At 44.5% G+C, this 24,448-nt stretch overlaps 1 protein-coding gene across 2 annotated transcripts in view; it reads left to right on the forward strand.

Moving 5' to 3' along the window:
• The first annotated feature begins 17,999 nt into the window (after positions 1–17,999).
• Positions 18,000–24,448, forward strand: part of COL14A1 (collagen type XIV alpha 1 chain) — a 216,362-nt gene continuing 209,913 nt past the window's right edge. For both annotated transcript variants that reach the window (XM_032316061.1, XM_032316062.1), the window contains exon 1: positions 18,000–18,336. The gene's annotated coding sequence lies outside the window, so the exon portion shown is untranslated. The remainder of the gene's footprint in view (positions 18,337–24,448) is intronic.

A 24,448-nucleotide genomic window follows, 5' to 3' on the forward strand; every position in this document is an offset into this window, starting at 1 on the left:
ATTATAGTATAACAGTATATGATGGGATATACATAGGAATAAGAAAGAGATAACTGATCTTCCTAGGAGGATTTACTATATGCATCAGCCAATTTATCTTAGTTCGTTCTCCTAACAATGCTGTGAGTTAAAGACTACCATTTTGCCTATTGAACAGACCCTGGAACTGGATCTCAAAAGATCATGTTATTTCCCTAAGGTCACACAGTTACGTAGTAGAACAGGAATTCAGATGAAGTCAGCGGATGGCTGAGTCACTTGCTCCCATGTTCCAGGACAGCATCTAGCCCCAGAGAAGCCCAAAAGTAGGTGCTGGGGTGGGGGTGGGGGGTGGCATTAGAGGAGAAGTGTCGTCTGTGCAGAGGTTGACTACCTACGCCTGTGCTTCAGCAAGCAGCTGAAACAGAGTACTGAATTGCGAAAGGCCGAGAAGATGCCATCTGAATGAGGAGCTTACTGAAAATGTGGAAAACCACTGAACAAATTCTCTCACCTTTTTGCAGTGACGGTGCTCTATTGGAGAGTATCAGCAAAAGATAATTTTTTATGGAAAATAGACCCATGAGGATTTAAAAGTTAGTTTCAGGGGGAAAAAAATGCTCCAAACAGCTTATGTCAACAATATAGGTTGGTTTTGATTCCTTATTGGCTTGTGAAATATTTGGAATGGGTTGAAACCAGCATCGAAAAAGGAAGCAATAGGAGAGACTATAAACGAGCCATTTAACATAGTAAAAGTGTAAATTGTTTCATGAAGATTTGTTTGTAAGTGTGTGTGTGTGGTAGAGTGTGTATGTGTGTAAGGGATCATGATATAGTTTTCTCATTGTAGGGAGAAAAGTTTTAAAAATACTAAGATACTTGGTGACAGTATTGCATGGTTTGTAAAACAAAAAAAGGAAAACGTGTTTTTGGCGCTAGAGACATCGAGGTTCAAAGTCGCCCAACTATGATTTTCATGAGAACCCAAATCTAGGCTGCTTGCTCCCTTGCTGCTCTCCAATGGGAGGGCCTTGTGGGAAAGGTTTAGAGAGTCTCCTGTATTTTCATCAGGAAGCTCATCTCTCTTACTGCTTACAAAATATTGTGAAATGCATTTCTGGAGGGCTCTACTCCAAACATGCTTCTGAACATGATGGACTGGACCCCACAGACCTTTGCACACACTTCTCACGTATCATCTGTCATGGCGTCTTTCTCGCTCTCTCCACACCTGGGAGAATCCGAAGGTTGTTAAGGAGCCAGGGCTAACACTTGACTCAAAGAGTCTGAGATACCTTTGGTATAGAAAAGATTTATTATTAGAATAATTTCTTACCAGATGGTTTATACCTGAGACCTGTCTAAATGCCCAAGCTTTAGGGGGATCCTTGGGAAGGAGAAGACCAGGAGGTCATCTAGTTATGGAGAAACAGAAAATGATTACACTCCAAAGGAATCTGAACTCCCTTTTGGCAAGGACCCTCCATTTTTCCAGGCTCCCTGCCCAAACATAGTTTCCCTCGGCCCCTTGCAGGTGTCTACACGATGCAGTGGGAGTCATTTCACGGCAGAAGTGTGGGCTGGGGAACACCTGGCTCGGTATCAGAACACATAGTCTGAAAGAGGGGAGGGGACTCACCTTCTGGATGTTTCCCCAGCCCCTCCCCTTTGCAACTAGATTCCTCTTCCCTGGAATTTAACTCCTGGAGTAGAGACCATCATTACATGTTCTCAAAGTCAGAAAACATACACACAATTTCTTAAAAAAATCAAGATAATCTCTGTAAAAACCATAAAAGCAAGGCATAATAATTATCAAGAACGTTAGCAATAGAGAGCAACCAAAAATATCCCATGACTCATGGAAAACCTTGGTCTGTACCTTGGTATATATATTCTTCCGGATCTTCTTTATTCCCAGAGGACACAGTTGCTTTCTGATTATCCTTGTCACGTAAACTTCACACAGAGTCACGACCATTCCCTCAGGTAATTCCTACAACTGTAATGACTGCCTTTCCTGAGTCAAATGGTATGCATAGTTTGACGTTCCTCTGTTTCAGAACCAGTTTCCATACACATTTCCAATCCCGCCCTGCCGTCTCATCTCCCAGCGCAACCTGGACAGACGTCGACCCTCAGAGCAGTGTTGCTGTTCGGCTGTAGTCCATAATATCCCCTTTGGCTGCGGAATTATTTGATAAAATAAAGGGTCTGGTTATTCCTGTGAAGGATATCAGAATATGCCAGCCGCCCACCCCCCATGTTTGCACTTTGGTATGAGGCTTATTTTGAACTAAAAGCTATTGAGAAGTAGATAAAAGACAGACTCTCCGCCCTCCCCCAATTTGCTAAAATAGGACAGAACTTGATAAATCCCCCCCCCCCCACCAGCCACTCTACCTTTCAGGATGGACACGTTAATCACCAGAGACAATTCTAAACCCCTACCAGCCTAGAGATGCCACCAGAGGAATCTGCAACACAAATCTTGCTAAAACTAGTTCTCATCTACCATTACTTTTCCCATATAGTTGCCTTCCCATGATTTGCTGGCCCTAGAAGCTTGAAGTCCTTTTTCTTCGGCTTGCCAGCTCTAAAAATTTATTGTTCTTTTGCTACTATGTGCTATGGAAGCCCAAGTTCAAATCACACCGTTGAGTTCCTCATCACTGGGGACTCCCATGTGAATGCACAAGACATATGTTAATTAACTTCTGTTTGTGTTTCTCTTCTTAATCGGTCTTTCATTAGCCTAACTAACTGATTGAGTTCCCGCTAAAAACCCTAAGAGAGGTAGACGAAAAAGAATTTTGTCCTTCCCTAGACCTTCAAACACAAATATTTTTATCCATCTATTGCATGATTAAAATGCATTCAAGGGACAACTTGGATAAATCTTAGATATAAATACTGTGAATTGAAGTTCATGGGTACAAGTGCTTAGAAGTATTGGTATAACCAGGAAGCGCAGAGGAGTTAGATTTTTACCTCTTGTGATGTGACCAATGGTGGACAAGAGACAGGGAGTCGGGTTTTATTTTATTTTATTTTATTTTATTTTATTTTACTTACTTCTCAGAGAGAGAGAGAGAGAGAGAGCACAAGTAGGGGGAGCTGCAGGCAGAGGGAGAAGCATGATCCCCACTGAGCAGGGAGCCCGTGGGAGTCGATCCCATGACCCGGGGATCATTACCAGAGCTGAAGGCAGACACTCAACTGACTGAACCACCCAGCCCAGGAGTTTGTCTTCTAAGAGGTATCCCTAAAAGCAGTATAGAAGCAGGAAAAAAAAAGAGAGAGAGAGAGAAGAAGAAGAAGAAGAGGAAGAAGAAGAAGAAGAAAAAGTAGTTACAAGATAGGAGATGCCAATGATTTGCACATGAGCACTTCTCAAATTTTATACCACAAACCCAACTCCTAATCCTTGGAGGTGAATTCCACTTCCTCCCTGGAGCCTGTGTAGGGTCATGGCGCAAAGACACCGAAAGGGTGAAGAGTAAACACGCCCATAAGAGCTAATTAAACAGTCTGTGTAATACGCTGGCTAGACAGAGTGTGTCATTTTGCACACTCGTGAGCAAGGTGTGAGAGTACTAGTGTCTCTCCAGCTTTGCCAGCAGAATACACCATCGTTCTAATTAACTTGCACCACTCTGAGAAGTAGCAAATGGTGCTTCTCCTTTTCATTTGAATTTAATTTTGACAAGATTGAAGTTTTTTCTATAGTGCAAGGAATACTTTGTATCTTTCTGGAGGGCTGTTTTCTGCATGTGGGTTTTGGTCCTTTTTCATTTCATGTCTAAGAGTTCTGTACCTGTTAGCAATATTAGTTCTTTATCTGCAGTATATGCTGCAAATATTGTCTTCCATTTTGTAATTTGTCTTTTGACTTTGCTTACAGAGCTTTCTACCATGCAACTTCCTTTCATTTCTCTTTCATTTTTATCTTGTTGAGTTTATATTCTTTCCTTTTACTGTATCTGAATTTTTAGACATATTCAGAAAACATTTCCTTACAGGTTTCAAAAAAAAAATCTATCTACTTTTAGTTTCCTTTTAGTACTTGCATGGCATCTTTTTTTTTTTTAATTTTTTATTTTTTATAAACATATATTTTTATCCCCAGGGGTACAGGTCTGTGAATCACCAGGTTTACACACTTCACAGCACTCACCAAAGCACATATGCATGGCATCTTTTTTATAATTAGTTTCTTTTTTTATAATTAGGTTTCTTATTTATTTGTTCTTTTCTGTATTCTCTCTGTTCTAGTAAGAATTAGGGAACACAATTCTATCTCTCTCTTTCTACGTAGATTTCCAGGTGTCCCAACAGGATCTTGGTCCCAGGGCCTGGAGATGCTAACTTTTTCATACATTACATTTCCATATAGATTTGTCCTTCCTAGTTTATTTCATTGATTGGTGTGTCTATTCATGAACTAGTGCAACACTCTTGTGAGAGCTTTCTTATGTATTTGACTATCTGACAGATTTCTGCCACCCTCACTCCTTATTTTCTCATGTGACTTTTCATATGAGCTTATCTCATTTTAAGATAAAAGCTTTTTGGTATTTTTATGGAGGTTTTACGATTAACTTATGGAAAACTGACATCTTCATAGCACTGAGTCATTTTATTCAAGAACAAGGAGTGTCTGTCCATTGGATGAAGTTCATAAATCTTTTATAAGTATTTTGACTTTTTTCTCATGTAGATTTTGTACATTTCATACAAGTTTATTTCTAAGTGTTTTATCTTTTTTTATTGCTATTATAATTAGAATTCACTCTTCTATTATTTTGTGTATATGAAGGATGTTGATTTATATGTTAATTTTATATCTTGCTATCTTTCAGATTTTTAACATTGTATGTGTTTTCATATTGTTCTCTAGATGCATTGAGTTTTTAATATTGTAAGAATTAGAATTTTTCTTTTCTAAAAGCTCCCTTTTTGGGGCACCTGGATGGCTCAGTCCATTAAGTGTCTTCCTTCAGCTCAGGTCATGATCCTGGAGTCCATGATCCTGGAGTCCCCCAGCTAAGCCCCAAGTCGGGGTCCCTGTGCAGTGGGGAGTCTGCTTCTCCCTCTCCCTCTGCCCCTCCCCCTGCTCCTTCTTTCTCTCTTTCTCTTGCTCATTCTCTCAAATAAATAAATAAAATCTTTTTTAAAAAGGGAAAGGAATGATGACATTGAGAATAGGAGTAAGAAAGATTATTAAAATGGATAAGCACAGTTGAAAAGAAAAGGAAGCCTTTATTCTTTTTATTTTCTTCAAAGATTTTATGTATTTAATTGCGAGAGAGCGCGTGCGTGAGAAAGGGGGGAGGAGCAGAGGGTGATGAACAAGCGGACTCCTGCTGAGCACACAGCCTGGCACCCCGCGGGACTCGATCTCACCACCCTGAGATCATGACCTGAGCCAAAATCAAGAGTCAGACCCTTAACCAACTGATCCCCCCCACCCACCCCCACCCCCGGGACAGCCCCACCCCCATCTTTTTGTTTTCTTAGACATAACTTACTGTGTTCTTATTAATTTCACTATAAAAAGGCTTTGCAGATCTGGCTCTATTGTGTTTCTTTTCTACTGCCTGTTCTTCATGGTCTCTTATTTCCTTATGTAGTATGAGATTTTTTTTTATTATGCATTCATATTCTTTGGAACTTTATGGAATTATTTGAAGTCTGTGGTTATAGTGAGTTCCTCCAGAGAGGCTCGAGTTCGCTTCTGCTAGATGTTAAGGGACAATACCAACAAGTGACCCATTCAAAATAATTCTTAGCCTTGAGCTTTTTAATTCCATGGATAGAGTGAATTCAGGCCACAAACCTGGTTGACTATCTTTGGGCTGTAGTTTCTCAGAGAATCTCTTTCCCCACCCATTCACTCAGTTCCAAGATTTAAAAACACACACACACACACACACACACACACACACACACACAAAACACTTTACTATGTGCTTCTGAGAGTGGGTTTATTTCTGGATCTCCCTTTCGTTGATGGTCCAGCCATTTAGACTCCCAGCTGTATGTGGGAGTCACCTAGAAGAATCCCTCTTGGGGGACCCTGGCCTTGAGCTTGAGAGGCTATAAAAATAGATTAGTCTCCAGGGGTTTGTAGATGAATACTTAAGTGCTTGCTCACCTCTGGATTCTTGCCTTTTAATTTTTGGCTTCTAAGATTTTTTTTTTAACTTTCTTCCTAGCTTAACAATGTGTTTTAATAGACCTTTTTAAAATATGTTCCTATAGCTTTTTGGTTTTATTCCCCGATGGAAAAGTTGTTAAGTATACTCAGGCTATACTACCTCCGCCAGTCTTAGAGGTCTAGGGTGATTTTTTAAAACATAAATACATTTTAAAGTAACTAAGATATAGATACTTACTTTTAAACATGGAAAGACGGTAATATTGCAATTAGTGAAAAGAAAGAATTATAAATTGTAAAAAGTATGACCTCATCGTAAAATATTCTCAGAGGTCCTTAAGTACAGAGGAAAGAGGGTTTTTTGTTGTTGTTGTTTTATTTTGTTTTGTTTTTTAAATAACTTATTTATGTATTTGGCAGAGAGCACAAGCAGGGGGAGAGGCAGAGGGAGAGGGAGAACCAGACTCCCTGCTGAGCAGGGACCCCAAAGCAGGGCTCAATCCCAGGCCCCTAAGATTATGACCTGAGCCAAAGACAGACACTTAACCGACTGAGCCACCCCCAAAGGAAAGAGTTTTAAGTAGTGGCTCTTAACCATAGCTATTTCAAGCAGGTTGAATTTTAGGAGATTCTTTTCTCTTTTATTTCTTCTTCTATAGTTTTCCATAAGGAACATGAATTATTTGGCTAAAAATATTTTTAAAAATACTATTTAAAATTTACATAAATCTTAACTGAAACATTCTGATACTAAGCAAGAATGGTGTTAAGTTTTTTCCATTGCCATTTGGGTTTCTTACAATTTATCAGCTCTGACTTAAACTGTCTCTCTCTCTCTCCCCCTCTGAATATGGGTGTAGATATAGTTCTAGATAGATATGTGTTTTTGTTGGTTTTCACCCCTCTGAGCAAAATCCTTTGTGTGTAGACTTCTGTTTTCTGGAGAGCTATTTGGTATCTAGAACAAAAGAATTTCCCCAAAATGAGAATGTACAAAGGGAGAAGATAAGGCTGGTTCACCTTCGCTGGAGCTTTGCAAAAGTTTGAGGGTAGTTGGAGGAGTTGGAATGACTTAGATGATATCTTCCCTCAAAGCAGAAAACAGAGGAGATAATCCCCCAAGTGCTTTCCAGCGGATGATTCTTTTATTTTGTATGAGTGTTCCCTGGCTGAAATGATTTCTCATTTTTTTGCCCCACTACCTCATTTAACAAATTCCAGATGAAGAATCCTACATTTTTCAACTCTTTTAAGGTCTATATTGTTAATGGGTCTTTCTAGAATTGATTCAAAAGTATATGGACAGAAATGTATTATGGAAATCAGTAGGTCATGAGCTCCAAGGACACTGTAACAGACCCTTTTTCAGGCAAACATGCAAGAAAATGCTCCCCTCACAAGATCAACTGTGCATAAAAGCAGCTGCCGTAATACAATGCAAAAGTTTGGGAAAAACAAAAAGAATACACTTGAGACTCCAGAAAATTCCACTTGCATGCATCATATAATTGGAAAAAAAGAGAAAGACTGTGTAAGGCCGTCCAAGTCAATTCTTGTCTTTCAGTTTAGCCCCACTTGGTGATGACCAACACTCCCTTTAATTGTGAAGTTCAAACATAGAAAGTATATTCATAATTTTTAAAGGGAACTCCTTTTTTGAGGCGTGCCTCAGTTTTACTGGAATTTCACACCTTCACTTACAGAATTTTTGCTTCCTCTAGATCTGGTTGGGCTTAATGACTAAAGCTCTCACAGTGTTACAAATGAATATAAATTGTACCCCCGAAGCATATCAACCATGCAGCATCTACTGATTTCAAAGGTCGAATGGATACATTTATTGTGATCATTGATTTGAAACCTCTTAGATGAGAATGCATTTTTGTCCTGTGTAGTAAGGACATATTTTGAAATCTTGTTCAGTTCTATCATCACAGGCAGTCAAAAATTACTCCATTATCACAAGCGTTGACAGATCAGACTTGGCAAGTTCCCTTGCCAGGAGGTTTAGAATGAGCTGAAGGTTTGTGAGCCTCTCTCCCCCAGTTTAAGGCCAGGTCTCTGTGCCAGATACGTCCCCTAGGCAAGGAATATATGTAACCCTTTATGGTCTTGGATCCTTCTCTGGGTTTCTAAATGGAAGTGTTTTGTGGTGTTTGAGAATTCAAGCCAGTTAATTATGTAGTGTTCTTGGAGAGGTAGTTCTCCCTGGGAATCTGCACGGGCCTATAAGAAACCTCTTTCTTATTTCATTTTTTTATGCCTCCGTTATTTTTCCAAATGGGTGAGACCATGTGCTCTTTCTAGAACAATAGCTTTGTGGTGAGGATCTAATTGTCTACTTCATAATTGTCTATTTCGAGAAGTTTTGAAAGCAAAATGGCTATCCCATAAAATTCTTCTTATGATTCTCAAAAACGAGATTGTCAGATAAGGGAAGAACATGAGAAAGACAGATCTGTGTGCTTGAATGATCTTCTTGGTCATTAAATCCAACCATGTCACTCTTCTGTTTAGAATTGCCCTTCTCACGCAGAATAGAAACCCAAAGTCTGCCTGTGGACCCGATGACCTCTCTGACCTCCTCTCTCAGCCACGCCCATCTTGCTTACTCCTCTTCGGCCTCAGAGCCCTCCTGGTCATCCCTCCGTCCTCCAAGGCTTTGCCATTCAGGTTCTGTCTGCGCATCCTCCAGCCAGTTCCACCACTGGCTCCCTGCTCAGATGCCCTCTTCTAGGGCTCATCCCTGACCTCTCCATCTCAAAGAGCAGATTTTGTCACTTCCATCCCCATCTTATTCTTCTTTCTAGCACTTACCAATGACATTATGTTACACATTTATTGGTTTATGTGTTTTCTGTCTGTCCCCCCCCCCCCCCCCATGAATAAGTTCGAAGAACCTAGAACTTCGTTTCTTTACTGTGTATCCCCGGTACCTAGAATATTGCCTGGAAGGTCGCAGGGGATAAATAAGTATTTACTGATTGAACGGATACATAAATAAGTGGATGGGTCCTGAGGCTTCTGTCACCTGCCCTCTTAAGACAGCCACCATGTGCTGTACATATGGATTTAGGTGGCTTTAAAACTGGTGACAGCCATATGGGAAGAATTGGGGAGGCATAATTGATTAATTTCATTCAATTCAATGTAGCAAACACTTATCAAGTCCTAATTATGAGTAAGGCCCTATGTTGGAGTTGATCTTAGCACATCTGCTTCTCTGTAGGAGCCTTGTAATTAATAGTTTTTGTACAGGAAGAACCAAAGCAGAAAGACTTCCTCAACCAGTTGGGACCCTGCTTCTGATTCCTACTGAAATAAACTTACACTGACAAGCCTTTGTGGAATCCCTACTACAAGCAAGGCACTAGGCTGTCGATTATCCCATGGGTGTGTTTCACAATGGCGTCAATCTCTAAGGTTCAAATAATGGCAAATCTAATACACAGGAAAAAGATTCTAGAGTTTTACAGAGTTGTATCGTGAGGAGAGCTTCCGGCAGTGCAAACATTAAAGCTATTAGAGTCCTGGTCCCACACTGTCATTGACGAGTATTTTTGACCCAGACAAAAATACATATGACAAATGACAGAAAGTACATATTACAAATTAGTAAAAAATAGACATTTTTCTCATGAATGTCTGGATATTTAGGACTAATTTTAAGGCAAATACTTATATAGGTTATTCCTGGCATATTTTATCTATATAATACCCTAATAGTAAATTTGAAGTGCACATATATAGGTTAAGACGTCATTGTACAAAAGGACGGAATAAAAATTGGAAGAAAGGAAGCCATATCCGGTGCAGTTAACATCGGCTAACAGTGAGGAACTGAGTGGGAGCCTGACGCTCTTCTTAGGGCTTTAATGGTTTAATTAGGTTGGATGGATTAATTCCCTTACCAGTCACAATGTATCCATGAGTTAAGTACACTTGCTGTTTCCATGTTACAAATAAGGAAATGGGATCTAAGGGGTTCAGTGACTTCTGCAAGCTTATTCGTGGTGCCGGAACTCTGACACAATCCACGCTCCTTTTTTTTTTTTTAAAGACTTTTTATTTATTTATCTGATAGACAGCGATTATAAGCAGTCAGAGAGGCAGGCAGAGAGAGAGGAGGAAGCAGGCTCCCTGCTGAGCAGAGAGCCCGATGCAGGGCTCCATCCCAGGACCCTGGGATCATGACCTAAGCCGAAGGCAGAGGCTTTAACCCACTGAGCCACCCAGGCGCCCCCCAATCCATGCTCTTTGATACTGCTCTATTTTCTTGTCTCCCAGGAAACGTACATTCTACCTGGGCCAGTAGGAAAGAAATCCAGTATATACCAACCAGAGTGGCCAGCAATAGAAGAGCTCTCTCAAAGTAATATAAGATTTTGTGGGGAGGGCACAAAGGGACAATAATTACTGTACCAGTTCAAAGGAGGGAAAGGTGAGTTCTGCCTGGGATGGAGTTGACTAAAAAGTCAGAAATGGCTTCTTCATTACAACAGCAGTGCTAGAATCAAGAAATAAGGGAGCAATGTCTTCAAAATTTTGAGGGAAAATTCCTCCTAAGCGAAAAGTCTGTGCATAGCCAAACAAGTAGTGAAATTTGAAAGTAAATACGTGCAAAATCTCAAAAATGTATCTCCCCTCCCCAGGCACCTATGTTATGATACCACTAGAGGATGTCCTTCATTAAAGCAATGGAGTAAAGTTAGATCAAGGAAGATGTGCAAAATTGAAGACAGGACATCCAGGGAGAGAAAGAATGAGAACCCCCAGAATAATTATTGTTCTTCTGGCAGAGAGGGCAGCCATTCAGAGAGAAGAGGCATGACCCAAGAGAGAAGGTTCATCACCATGCCTGCTGCAGCTGGACCATCTTTTCAACTTGAAAAAACTCCTGGAGGACGTACTCCATCCAAACAAAAAGAGTATACTAAGGAAGAGGAAGACATGATTTCCAGGAAATAGGGAAGCCAATCTTGGAGAAAGCCAGAGGGAATTCCAAGTACCAAAGCAAAGGCCAGGATGACACTGAGCAGCAAGTCTAAACAGAAATCTGCCTGGAGAAGGAGGAATGTTTAAAAAAAATTTTTTTAACCAAATATGAGGTTTTATGGAACACTGGATTAAGATATTATTGGAAGTAGTTGGAAAGATCAGCAAAAAGAAAACGAAGCAGATGAATAAACAAGGTAATGAGTAACTCCAGGAAAAACTAGAAGTAAAAAGGGAAAATAATCATAATGCATTAAGATGCTTTTATAGGAATAATACCTACAAAGCCTACGCATGGACACCGAAGAAAAAACTGTAATCTAGTCATTTTGGGAAGATAGAATAGAAGAGGGGATAGAAGCCTCAAGGACACATCCTCCTCTGCCATAATAGGAAACATATAAGGGATTTTAAAATTAATTAATAAGCAGATAGCAGTACATGCATTTCATTTAGAAACATGAAGATTGGAAAATGTCAGAAAAAAACTGAAGGAGTCAATAGTGTCTATTCCTGGTAAGCAAAACAATCGTTTAAAGTAAGCTAATTGTATCACTTGCATTTCTAAGATGCACGTATGAGTTATTTTAAGAAGATAATAATTTAAAAAATTAAAATTGTCCATTTGAGTTTTCTCGGATGTTTGATATACAAAAGACTCTCAGTAAAGGCTTTTCTTATTCTTAGGGTATTATTATTATTATTGGAAAGAGTCTTGGCTCATTGTCTTCTGATACTGAATCTAGTAATATCTGCCACTGACTCTTTCTGGGGATTTGGACAGGAGGCTTGATTCCCCGACCTCAGTTTCTTCATTTGGAAGGAGGAGGGGTTAGCACACATGTCTAATCCCTTAGGCCTGCACCAACCCTCTTATGCCATGAATAGAACCCTTTATGCAACATGTGTACACGGACAGGGTGCTCTCACCCATGAAAAACTTGGCTGCTTTCAAAGTCCTGACTTTGATCTGGGCCATGGGCCCGAGAAGATGAGGAAAGTCTTAATCGCTGGTTCAGGAACATGAAAGGAGATTGTGAGGAGATGAGGGGACTCCCAGCCCCCAAAGAACAGAATAAGGCAGTACGATTCTAACCTCTGGAATGATCCTTGCCTTGGAGAGCCAATGTATTAAAACAGGATAATGTACCCGCACACACACTGTAAAGTTAAAACCCTGTATGAGCACAGTATTATTTGGAAAAGGATCAGTGCACTCTAGTGGGAAAAAGCTCTGGTCTAGGAGTTAGGACGTTTGAACTCTAGTGCTGACCACTTTGCCATTAATCCTCTAGGGAAGCTGGGATAAGCTCTCTCCTGTCCTTTGTCTCAGCTTCGGGGTTGGTAAAATGAAGATGCACCCATTTGAAGTACTTTGGTTAGCAAAAAAGGAAAGCAGGTTTAGAAACTGAGACAGAAGCTTCAGGAAGTGCAGAAGCCAGAGATGTTCTGGAGTTCAATGCTGACATTCAAAAAATGAAACAGCAGTATGGCGGAGGGACCGCCTGATCTGAGGCGCTGCCCTTAGCCACACTGGAGCAGGGACCTAGAAGCCCTCAGCTGAGGTAGGCTGTCGGGTTCCATCCCTTCTGGGCTGCTGTAACAAAATGTCATAGACTGGGCACTTCTCAACAACAGAAGTGTATTTCTCACGGTTCTGGAGGCCGGCAGTCTGAGCTCAGGACGCCAGCATGGCCAGGTGAGGACACTTTTCTGGATCTCAGACTTCTCGTTATATTCTCACCTGGTGGAAAAGCCTAGGGAGTTCTCTAGAGCATCTTTTATAAGAGCACTAGTCCCCTTCATGAGGATTCTGGCCTCGTGATTTAAGCGAATTTTAAAGGCCCCATTTTCTAATACGACCACTTTGGGGGGGGTGGGATTTCAACATACAAATTTTGGGGCGAGGTAAACATTCAGACACTAGCACGAGGGTTGATTTCATGGTTGTTGATCAAAGGGAGTTCTGGGATGGTGGTCCTAGGAAGGGGAGTGTGAGAAGGACATTCAGGGGTATGGGCAGGCTGTTACTGACCACTTGCTGTGGCAATATTTCAGTATTTCAACAACAGGTTCGGCCGTATTGGTTTCTGCTGGATGTTAGAACTGTGTCTAGGTCTATTCATTGTTACCTCAGGCCTCATTGCTGGGATGATTTGAGATAAAAATTTAGTAAACACTTTTTTCTTTTTTAGATTTTATTTATTTATTTGCCAGAGAGAAATAGCAAGAGAGGGAATATAAGCAGGGGGAGAAGCAGAGGGAGAAGCAGGCTTCCTGCTGAGCAGGGACCCCCGGACGCAGGGGGACTCGATCCCAGGACCTGATCCGAAGTCAGATGCTTAAGGACTGAGCCACCCAGGTGCCCCTAAACACTTTTTTCTGCCTTTGTGTCCCACCACTTTAGACTCACATTTGAGGGCTAGAGTATCGGGTTGGCTTGATTTAGAGTTTAAGCCCATACTTGGCGAGGGGAGAAGAGAGAACTCTGAGTGACAGCTCAGCACAGCTAATCCAATGGAGTAGAAGCAATTTCCCAAGAACTCGGAGCTCTGTTACTCTAGTGGGAGATACAAAGTATTTAACAGCTGGTATGGCAGAAACATCCATCAGCTAGAAGGATCATCAGCTCATCAGCCCTTGACGGTAGGGCAGGGTTCTGAGGTTTCCCTGCTGTGCTGGGGGTTAACCCTCCCCTCTGTTACCAGATGTGCTGCTACAAGATTATGACTAACACTGGGAGTCCCAGAAGCAGGGATGGGATGTCAGCATGGAAGGGGGGTGGGGGGGGATAAGGGAGCAGGGGCTTGGGCCATGGTTATGGCTCACAGGGATGGCACTGGGGTCTGCCTACTGGCTGAGAATGAACACTGTGTTAACAAAAGAAAGGGGAATGGCTGCTGGGCTGAGAAAAATCATAGTTGGCTGATACAGGGGGAAGGGAGTTTGGAGAAGCTGGAAGCTGTGGTTTTCTACAGAGTATATGAGAAAATGGACTGTGATATTTTTGGTTTTCACAGTGACCAGGAGAAGGGGAGAGTCTCCTGGAAATTGGTGATGGAGTCAGAAATAATAAATGTCCTTTAATGTCTGGGGCAGTCACGCTGTCCTACCCAAAATGCCACTAAGCACATCTGTTGAGAAACATGGCAAGGAGAATTTTCTGGAAGGGGCTACTAAAGACTGTATAACCATATGCAATGGGCAGAAGAGGGACAGTCCTAGTTTGGGTGACAGAGCTACCATTTATCGTCACCATGGATGAGGCCCGTAAACACATCTGTCATTTAATCCACAAAACCATCCCCCAAGATACAATTAATAACTCCCCTCTCATACACAAGGAGTTAGGCTCAGAGAAGCAAAATAACTTCACCAAAGTGACAAGCAAGAGACAGGGTGCCTTCAATTCAAGTCTGTGTCCATAGTCTTCTTGTAAGGTTCCAGGGGATTGACTGGAGAAGGGAGACAGGATGTGCGTGGGGTGGCTGTGGGGGGAATCCTTCGAAAGAAACAAGATCACAGTCCTGTCAAACTCAGGATGAGAGTCTAAGAAGAGTTGTTCAGTCCTGAAATCAATGGGAAGCAGACATTTCTGGATATCTTTGAGAAGGTTCCAGACGCTCGCATGTTCGTTCACATACAATTTTTTCTAGATTGAGGTGGAGGGACCATTAATGGAGCCTTCCAGTCGTTTCTATGATTCAGTTCTCAGCACTCTACCAGACTCTAAGGGCTGACCTTAAGATAAATGTTGAATAAACACTCCCTTGAAGGAACTGGGAATTTACACACAATGGCAACATCACGGACAACTGATTAAAACCAGCCATTCTAATTCAACATTGACTGGAGTTTATTTACACTGAAGTGGAATACCAGAAGTCAAAAGTTAAAAAGATGACGGAAGGATGAGTGAACATTTTGAGAAATAACATTTTGTGTGGTTACAAAATCAATATGCATTATTATATAGGGTTTTTACAAAATAGTATGCTTCTCTATTTGCTGCACATGGATTTCTGTGCACATATTTCACACTTAAAAATCATCTGGGATTTCCTTATTTCTAATTTTCTATAGTTTCTTCATAAATACCCCCCCCAAACATACCCCTAAAACATTATTCTAAATGCCACTACCTTCCCCAGAGGAATTACAGAAAGAGCTGAGCTTACATTAGTCATCTACATCTTGGTAAAAAATGAAAGACATGAGTAGATTTTTTTTAAATATTTTATTTATTTATTTGACAGACAGAGATCACAAGTAGGTGGAGAGGCAGGCAGAGAGAGAGGAGGAAGCAGGCTCCCCGCAGAGCAGAGAGCCCGACGCGGGGCTCCATCCCAGGACCCTGGGACCACAACCCAAGCCGAAGGCAGAGGCCCTAACCCACTGAGCCACCCAGGCGCCCCGATATTTTTTTATATAAAAATACCATGCCATCAAGTAATACCACCACTGGGTATTTACAAAAGGAAAAGAAAAACACTAAATCAAAAAATATGTGTGCCTCTATGTTTATTGAAGCATTATTTACAACAGCTAAGATAAAGAAGCAAACTAAGTGTCCATCAATAGATGAATGGATAAGGGAGGTGTAGAACACACACACATACACACACACACACACACACACAAACGGATATCACTCAGCCATGACAGAAGGAGATCTTGCTATTGTGACAATGTGGCTGGACCTAGATGATATTATGCTAAATGAAGTAAGGCAGAGAAAGACAAAAGCCATAGGACTTCACGTAGATGTGGATTTTTTTTTTTTAGAAAGGCAGAAACAGACCCACAAATACAGAGAACACATTGGTGGCTGCCACAAGGGAGGGAGTAGAGGAATGGGCAAAATGGGTGAAGGAGAGTAGGAACTACCTGCTGCCAGTTACAGAATGAGTACGTCCCAGGGACAAAAGGTCCAGCATAAGAAAGATAGTCAGTGGTATTGCAATAGTGCTGCATGGTGGCAGATGGTAGCTAGACTCGCGGGGAGCACAGCGTACACCTAAAGTTGTCAAATCACTCCGTTGTATACCTGAAACGAATGTATCACGGTGTGTCAGCTCTACTTAAATGTTTAAAAAGAGATTTTATTAGTGAAAAGGGGGAACAGAGTATGATGGAAGTTGGCACTTGCATGGGGAGCTGGGGCAGAGGAACAGCCACCAGTGGTGGTTGCCTCCGGGGGAAAAAAACACTGCATTTCAGGAATTCTGGTCTCTGCCCCTTCAATCCAGGTGGATGATTCACCTTCCAGTTCCCGCCCTTTCCCAAATCTCCAGGCGAGGACACCAGGGGGCGCTCGCACCCTTGCAATAATCTCCCCGGAGCGTTCGGGCTAAGCCTGTCTCCTTAAAAGTCGCTCTGGCAATTGGAAGGGGAGGTGAAGCATGAGAGACTATGGACCCTGAAAAACAACCTGAGGGTATTGAAGGGGCGGGGGGTGGGAGGTTGGGGGAGCCAGGTGGTGGGTATTGGGGAGGGCACGTATTGCATGGAGCACTGGGTGTAGTGCAAAAACAATGAATACTGTTACGCTGAAAAGAAAAAATAAATAAATAAAAAAAGTCGCTCTGGCTGCCCGACCCCAGAAAATTTTGTTCTGTAAAGCGCAACCGCACCAGGGCTCAGGGCTTGAGCCCTCCTCCCTGTGGCAGAGCCGAGGCCAATCTGCAAAGGGACCAAAGGAGGCAGAGCATCTGTGCGGGCTGGAGCGGGCCTTTTCGCGCTCCAACCGCAGGGACCGCGTAAGTTCGGAGCGTTTCCAAGCAGACGATTGTGCACGCAACATCGGGGAAAGCAGAGCTGGTGGCTCAGAGTGGGTGGGACTGTTAGAACGTCCAATGGACCTCCTTTAAGGGTTTCAAAAGCCTTTCTTGCTGTATTCTCAGCTGGGCAGGTGGGAAGCAGGTTAAGAGGATCCCTTGCCCTTTCTCTGGTCTCCATCACCAGCCTTTAGCGGTTTTCCGACGTGAGAAAGCATTTTCTTGCAAAAATGAGTTGTTGCTAAATTTCTGCCGCTTCTGTAACCCCTCCCCAACATTTGTGCGCACCAAAAGCTGGATTGTGAAGAAAGCCGCCGAGGATTGGCGCACACGGTTCCAAAACGATGTAGACTTTCTAAGGGGACCCAGAGGGTAACAGCTTAGCCCTCGTTCGCGGCGGCCTGGCGCGAGGTCTGGCGCACCTCTGGTGCTTCACGTCTCAGGGTAGAGACTCTCCTAAGGTGGGCGGCGTGGATCCGAACCACTAGGGTGTTTGCTAAATGCAGAATAATGCATTTATTAAATGCAGGTAAATATTGAAACAAGGTCTTTGCAAGTGGGGATCTGCAGTTCAAAAAGTGCAAGCCCTGGCCACTGCTAACATTCGTTGTTTTAAGCCCGCAAAAATATCCATTTCAACACCCTCAAATGAATGTCCTGCACATTGAAATTTGAGTATCGCTGCTTTGGCGTTTTGCAGCCCCGGTTCCGACAAGGAAGCAAGAAGAGGGGAGGAAGGGTACCCCTTCGCAGTGCGTGCGCGCTCCCAGGCGCGAGGTCCTTGACGCGCGAAGGCAGGTTGCGTCTTGGGAACGGGGAAGTGTGCACCCAGTACCTGATTCCCGGAGGGCGCCAGACCTTGCAAAGCGACCGCAGAGCCTGACTCAGCAGTCCCGCGGGCGGAGTGGAGGGGCAAAGGCTACTCTTTCTGGGCTCACGACCCCTGGCTACGGTGCGCACCTGGGTGGCCGCCAGGTCTGGGGAGGCGCGGGCGGCGGCTCCGGGGCGGGCTCCACCGAGGATCTCTAGTGCGCCGGGGGTGGGGAGAGGAGGAGGAGATAAGGTGGGGGGGCGTTTGAGACTTAGGCCTGCCTCCCACCTCCCCAACCTCCGCCTCCGCGGCCACCTTCCGCTCTATAATTGGCCGCCGGCTGGCCTTCCTTTCCTCTTATCTGATCCTGGGCGCCTGGCAGGAGGGAAGCGCTGGGGAGGGCGCAGCTGCGGGCTGCGCAGAGTGGGAGCTGGAGTGGGAGAGGGAGAAGGAGAGGAAGGGGGAGAGGGAGAGGAGAGGCTAATTAAAAGGGGCACAACGCGGGCAGCTTGCAGGAGCCGTGCGCCGCCAAGAACCAACTCGCGGCGAACTTGGATCCTACCTAGGCATCGAGAGGTCCCCATCTTGGACTAGAACTTTCCCCTGCACAGGTCAGTTCCAGTCTTTCTCGGCCCTACTTCGGGTCGGTTTTGAAAAATCTATCGGTGAGGAAGGAAAAGTGGAGAGGGCGAGCCACCTGCAGACGCAGTGCAATTCCATGGACATTCTGTACGCGCGCGCTCTGAATGGTCCGGGGACTTCTGGAGTGGGATGGGACGGTGCATCCTGATGCCTCCTCGCGGGGGTCGCTGGGCAGGGAGTTTGGAGGTGCTACGTGATGCGAATGCAAAGGCAGCGACAGTGTCTTGTGTTGCTCCCGGGAACTTGGCCCGGTCCTCGGGTGCTGTGAGCGCGCAGCGGGAAGAACCGGGTTTGGCTTCCAGACTGTGGTCGTTCCAGCCTTTCCAAGTAGAAGGGGCTTAGTAAAGGCGACAATCTGGTGAGAAAGGGGCTCGAGAATTTGCCTTGGAGGGCTGTATCTGAATAGCACGCTATTGTCATTGAGATTGTATTTGGGGCTGCTTGGAAGGGCAGTCGATGGAGGTCAAGGGAGACAAAATTCACCCAGCCACCCCTTGGTACGGCCACGGATCAGCGCTGAGGTCAGGCGCTGGGCGCAAAGAGGAGCAACCAGACAGAGCGAGCTGCTGGAGGACGCTGGCCGTCGCTTCTCTTACGTGTCTCTGCTCCAGGGACCCCAGATGCTTCGCGCGTTTCGTTTTGGGGTCCGGACGCTGGAGGCTGCGGCTTTGAGGGTCACCAGCGGGCTATGGTGTGTTGGAGGGTCCCCTCCGCCCTGGCTGTTCCCTCCCTAAGCTTCTCCAGCTTTATCCCTTTGCTCCCCTTCCAGCTTCAAGCCTCCCGTTCTGCACGCAGCGCCTGGGCAGAGCGGCCGCCAGTGGAGCTGGGCTTTGGCCCGCAGCGGCGCACAGGCTAGACAGGGTTAGGGAAAGGCCAGGAGGAGCGGGCGTGCAGCCACAGGAGTGGCCTCTGCCCTAGGCGAGCGCCTGGACGCCGCCTGCGAGTCCTGGCCCACGGACACTCCGATTTTGGCACTAGGTTCTTGGGTCCTCTGCACGAAGCCTGCCCTGTGGGGTGCACGAGCTCAGGGTTGACTGGAGGTCAACCCCTTCTACTTAGGCACAGGCTTAGGACTTGTCTTTCGGGGAAATGCCCAGATGGAGCTTGTGTGCAGCTCTCACAGGGGCCAGGATCTCCCCCCTCAAAAATTGCTTCTGGAACTGCCACCCAAGCCCCATGCCCTCTGGACGGGTTGAACTCCCTTTTGGAAGTTTTGGAGAATCCACTGGGCAGCAGCTGAAGACGATGGGAGGGGGAGGAACAAAGAAATAAGGGGCAGGACTTTGATGGCTCTGTGGGGAGCAGAAATGCAAACAAATTTTCCTGAAATATCCCCTTAAAGATCTGGGGTTGGGGGGAAGGGCTCCTCACCCACAAAAGGCCTAGGAGGGCACTTCCTAATTGCAGCATGGGGTAAGGAGGTCTGTGTTCAAATCCTTCAGCAAACAGGCTTAAGCTGGCTACAGTTTGGAAAATTGGTGTTCTGTTTCTGAGAAGGTGGTCCAGTTCTGCACGCAGAGAACTCGCAGGGAAATCTGGAAGGACTAAATGAGTAAGAGGGAATAAGAGGATAGCCTTTGGGTTTTTGCTTGTTCTAAATGAGCAACTTGGATGGGGTTCCTCTGACTCTGTCCCCCATGGCTTGGTTACTGTAAGCAGACTTCAGGATTTTTTTTTTTAACAGTTTTGAGATATAAGTCCTATACCATACAAGTATACAATAGCTATTACATTGTATACTATTGTATACAAGAAAACAATGGTTTTTGTATTCACAGAGTATACTCACAGAGTTGGTGTAGCCAACAGCACTTGCAAGCGATTTTAGAACATTCCCCTTTTTTTATCATTCCAAAAAGAAATTCCATACTTTTTAGCAGAGACTGCCCATTTCTCTAACCCCCACCCCCCCCCCAACCTCATCTCCTGGCAACCACTTATCTACTTTTTGTTGACATTGATTTAAATGGAGGCATACAATATGTGTGTGGTCCCTTGCGAACGGCTTCTTTCACCTAGCAAAATGTTTTCAGGCTTTATCCATGATGTACAATATACTCACTCACTCAACACTAGGCATCTCGTCCTTCTGCCTGGAGAGCCTCGGGCCAGGACAGACCCGAATCTCCACGGCAGCCCTGGCCTCCTGGGGGTCCCTTTGAGAGGACAGGAGCCACGCTGGTGAGGCCTCTCAGTCATTTCCTGGGAAGGATTTCTTGGAACCCATCAGAATTCCTGGAACAATTTTGGGCAGGTCCCAGGCTTCAGGATTGATGGGAGGAGCCCTTTGGCCCTCTTCCTGCTGCTAACGGTCCAGCTAAGGATTTCAGAGGACTCTTGGGGCCTTCCCTGAATCAGCCAAGGCTCTCTTGAGAATGGGCTGAACAGGGACGCCTGGGTGGCTTAGTCGGTTAAACGACTGCCTTTGGCTCAGGTCATGATCTCAGGGTCCTGGGATCCAGCTCGTGTCTGGCTTCCTGCTCAGTGGCGAGTCTGCTTCTCCCTCACCCTCTGCCCCTCCCCCAACCACTCATCCTCTCTCTTTCTAATAAATAAATAAAAACTTAAAAAAAAAATAAAAGAATGCGCTAAGCAAAGAGGTGTGACTTAAGGGACACTGAGTCAAGCCGCAGGCCACAAAAAGGCTCCTTGGGGTGTGTGCCCTTTGGCTCTTCAATACTTCCTGATGTCACCTAGTAAAACACAAGAAATCTGTGCCTGTTTTAAGCTGGCAGTTTAGCAGTTATATGACTCTAGAGCCACATTTGCTGTCATTTTTACCCAAACTCCGCCAAATGACTGCCGTTTTCCTGGAGGGTCAGGTGTAACCCAGGATTCCTTTCAAGGACAGGGGTCTTCCTGAATCACTGCAGGCCAAGGTGGTCTTATTTGAATCTCCCTGGGCTAACGCATTATCTGGGATTATGACAGTTTGTATAGAACAAGGTCATTGGTGAAAGAGACACTAGGTGGTCCCCGGGGGAACAGAGAATGGCAGGGGTGGTGGACGAGGAGCAGAAAGCTTAAAGGAAAATGCCAAAAACAAACTTCCTCCCTGGCAGCTTTGCCCTTCATAAGGCTGGATGTCAGGAAAACTCTGTCCTCTTGCTTCTAGAACTAAACACAAAGTGGCAGGGATCCGGTTACTCTCACAGGTACTGTAAGCCTTGAGCGAAGACCAACCCCGTCCTGTCATGGTAGGGGTGGTGAGAGTGTGTGTGTGTGTGTGTGTGTGTGTGTGTGTGTGTGTGTGTGTGTGAGAGAGAGACAGAGAGAGAGAGAGTTAGAAGTACTGGCTTTTTTTTTTTTTTTTTTTGAGTGCCTATTGAATACCTGCCTTATTCTCTTTCAGAAACATTTAAATATTCAAAAAATTTAACATTGAACATTTAACAAAATTTAAATATTAAATTCAAATACTTGCAGAAGCAAATATTTTTCTTCCTTCAGAGATCAGAGCCCTGAGCTTCTGGCTTCTGGGATATAAACTACCTTGCCTGGGGTCACAAAACCAGCCCATGACAGATAATGATTAAGAAAAGTCTGTCTAAGATTTGAATCCCACGGGATCCATTCTCCTTCAGCTTCTTTGATGGGGGGGGGGGGGCGTGGGACCGACTTGGACGCTGTCAGCTGAGGCCCCATAATCTCGTAACTGAAACAGGGGGTAGAAGGCGGGAAGATATGGGTGAAATCTAGACTTGCTCCTTTTGTGCCCCTGTCTTTGTTTCTTAACCCCCCCGAGCTCCAGTTTGCTCACCTAGAAAACAGGGCTAACAGTGGCCACTCTAGAGGGTTAAGATCTAAGATGATCTAGTACAGAGCCTGGAAGACAAAAACGGCTCCTCTCCTCTGCAGCTGCAGCTTCCTTCTTTCCACTTTCCCCGACTCTCCTTCTCGGCTCCATTTCTGGAGAGGATGGTGACTAGAAGGGGTATGGGAATTCGGACAGCCAAGTGTCTATGTCAGTGTTTAGAGGCTAGACTATCCACTTTTTTTAAGTGATTTTTTAAAAAAGATTTTATTTACTTATTTGAGAGAGAGAGAATGAGGGGGAGAGAGAGAGAGAGAGAGAGGGCGAGCACAAGTGGGGGGAGGGGCAGACTCCCTGCTGAGCAAGGAGCCTGATGCTGGTCTCGAACTCAGGATTTGGAATCATGACCTAAGGAGAAGGCAGTTGCTTAACCAGCTGAGCCACTGAGCCACCCAGCATCCCCACCCCCGCCCCCGCACCACCCACCCAAGGAGATTTTTTAATCAGTGCTCTTGAAAAACTCTTCCTGCAATGGGCCTCCCCTGGACTCCCCTTGGAGCTCCTCCCTTGGAGCTCCCCTGGCAGGTGTGTCAAACTTTTAATTTAAGCGAGCAGTGCTTGGTATCTTTCCTCGCAGAAATTACCTGGATTGTTCATGAAAATTGATCGAGGGGTGCCTGGGCGACTCAATGGGTTAAGCCTCCTCTGCCTTCGGCTCAGGTGATGATCTGGAGTCCTGGAATCCAGCCCCGCATCTGGCTCCCTGCTCAGCGGGGAGCCTGCTTCCCCCTCTCTCTCTCCCTGCCTCTCTGCCTACTTGTGATCTCTGTCTGTCAAATAAATAAATACAATCTTGAAAAAGAAAAGAAAAGAAAAGATAATTGATTGAGAGGGAAACTGGGCTTTGCTGAGTCCGTGGAGTGTCTTAGGAGGTGTCTTGGACTAGGAGCACTCAAGGGATGTCTCACAGGATAAGTATCTATTCCTGAATGGCTTTCCATCTGGTTTTATACAGAGATTAATATCTACACTGAAATGAACCGATACCTAAAAATGCTATTCCACTGCAGGTTTTCACTTCTGTTTTTCCTCTACCTCTTTTCTCCCACCATGTCCCCAAACTGTGCTAAGCACTCAAAAGACAGTGGCGAACAATACACGTGGGCAGGCAGAAATGCAAATAGCCGATCGCAGTGCAGTGTTCCGTGCTATAGAATGGAATATAAAGATAACTACCATAGGAACCACAGTGGGAGCATCAGGCCAGACTTAGAAGATCAGAGAAGGCTTCCTAAAGGGCTGGAATATCTATGCTGAGATGGGCAGCTACCCTTTATACGGATTATAATACAGAGTTTAGTTAAAAGCAATGCCCCATTTCTTTGACCAAGGAGCTATGTCGGTCCTTAAAGAAAGAAAGAGAACAAAGAAAAGCCAGGTAATGGATCATTCCTGAATCAGGGAGTTGTCACTCTAATTTGCCATGCTATGGGGATGGCTGTGCCTGCTAGCCTGTAGAATTTACAGCACCTAGGTTAAGACTGAGCGGCTGCCTTTCTGAGGTCAATTTGCAGTCAAGTCCCTTGCTGTTAATCTACATAGGGTCTTTATATGGATTAGAGAGAGGTGGTCTCTCTGAGCATAGCCATGCCATTGGAAGAAGAGAATAGTGCCTTTTCCTCTGAATGACCCAGCTTTGCATACAACTCAGAGAGGAGAGCGTCTGCCCATTTCATGCATCACTCACTCGGCCAAGTGCAAATTGTGCAGTGCGGTAACTGTAAACCGTACACGTCAGCCCTGATTATTCAGTCATCAATTATTCAATCAATCAATGTTTGTCCATGACCTAATATACACTTTGAACCTTTTGGATTATGGGCTAAGCTGCTGTATAGATATCTTCAATATCCCAAATCCAGAAGGTAAAAATAGTTATCAAGGCCCTGCTGTTAGCTGGAGAATTGCAGTGGGATAAGGGGCAAGGCAGTCCACAAGAGGTGTGCAGGGAGGGGTGTAGGATGGTGCTACACAAATTATGGTCTGCTGATTTGTGCCCTTCTACACATTGTTACTTCTGTCTGCTGCGATTAAACTGTCCTGGGATCAAATATGTCACTAAGCACAAATATGTAGATCAAATAGGTCACTAAGTACGCTGTTAATTCACCTGAAATTTTTTTTCACAGCAAAGCTTTCCTGGAGAAGGAAGCAAGACAATGCATTGATTTACATTTTGGTATAATTTCCTTATCTCATTATGGGCCAATAACAAACAGTTCATAGGCCGATGATTTTGAGGAACACCAATTTAGGTAACATTGGCC

The sequence above is a fragment of the Mustela erminea genome, chromosome 16, assembly GCF_009829155.1.
Source record: "Mustela erminea isolate mMusErm1 chromosome 16, mMusErm1.Pri, whole genome shotgun sequence".
NCBI classification, from domain to species: domain Eukaryota; kingdom Metazoa; phylum Chordata; class Mammalia; order Carnivora; family Mustelidae; genus Mustela; species Mustela erminea.